We start from the raw sequence: 1,326 nt of genomic DNA on the forward strand, positions 1-1,326 counted from the left end.
AGACAGACACTGTCATTTTGGCTGGTGGTGATGTAAATTGGTGCAATTTTGCCAGGGGTCCATTAGGCAATAACTACCAAAATTTAAAATACATTATGTCCCAGGTGGCTCCTGTGGCTCAGTGGGTAGGGTGCTGGCCCCATATACCAAGGGTGGTGGGTCTGAACTCGGCACTGGCCAGCTAAAACAGCAGTGATGACTGCAACAAAAAATAGCTGGGTGTTGTGGCAGGCACCTGTATTCCCAGGTACTCAGGAAGCTGAGGCAAGGGAATTGCCCAAGAGTTGGAGATTGCTGTGAGCTGTGATGCCACAGCACTCTACTGAGGGCAACAAAGTGAGACTCTGTCTCAAAAAAAAAAATGTGTATCCCTTGACTAGCAATTCCTTTGCTGAGGACGTATCTCAGAAGAACTCTTGAAATTAAAGTTTTGTGCATAAAGTTTGTTTGCAATAGCGAAAAAACAGAACACAGCTTAATTGTTTATTTGTAGAGGTCTGGTTAAATAAATAAAGATATACTACAATTAGAGATAATTAGAGACTAGGGAGAATTTTAAATTAGGTAGGTATTTGTTCTACTTCGAAAGATGTCTGTAGTATATTTGGTTTAAAAGGCAAGTAGTTAGCCAGGTGCTGTGGTGGGTGCCCATAGTCCCAGCTACTCAGAATGCTGAGGTAGGGGGATTATTCGAATCTAGGAGTTTGAGGCTGCAGTGAGTTATGATGGTACCACTGCATTCCAGCCTGGGTGACAGATGGAAACCCTACACCACCACCACCCCGAACTGAAGAGCAAGTTGTTGCAAGTCCACGTGTATATCATAAACAAAGAATGATATAATCTACTTTTGATGACTCTTGTTTTTGTACACCCAACATCCAGCCTCTCAGTCCCTTTTCCTTCTACTGAGAGCATGCTAATTTCACCCCTTAGGCCCTGGCTCTATCCCTGCCCCCAGTATGGGATACAGGGGTGGCAAAGCTGAGCATTATAGACCCCATAGTGATTGGCTGAGAATGAACACGTGGCCTGACCAGGGTGAATGAAAACCAACTCCCCCTTTTAAAGAAATTCAGTCAGTTGAATTGTCATTGCCCTGTTTGTAATGTGATATTTTTTTCCAGCTGCTCTTAAGATATTTTTCCTTATCTTTGGTTTTCGCACTTTGATATGACGTATTTGAGTGTATATATATGTGTGTGTTTATCCTTTGGGGGTTTTCTGGGATTTCTGATGCTGTAAATTTGTCTCTCACCAAATTTGAAATGTTTTCAGTCAGTATTTCTTCAATTTTTTAATGCATTAATTTCTTTCTCCTCTTCT

Source organism: Otolemur garnettii, unplaced genomic scaffold, assembly GCF_000181295.1.
Source record: "Otolemur garnettii isolate 467f Iridium unplaced genomic scaffold, OtoGar3 scaffold00092, whole genome shotgun sequence".
NCBI classification, from domain to species: domain Eukaryota; kingdom Metazoa; phylum Chordata; class Mammalia; order Primates; family Galagidae; genus Otolemur; species Otolemur garnettii.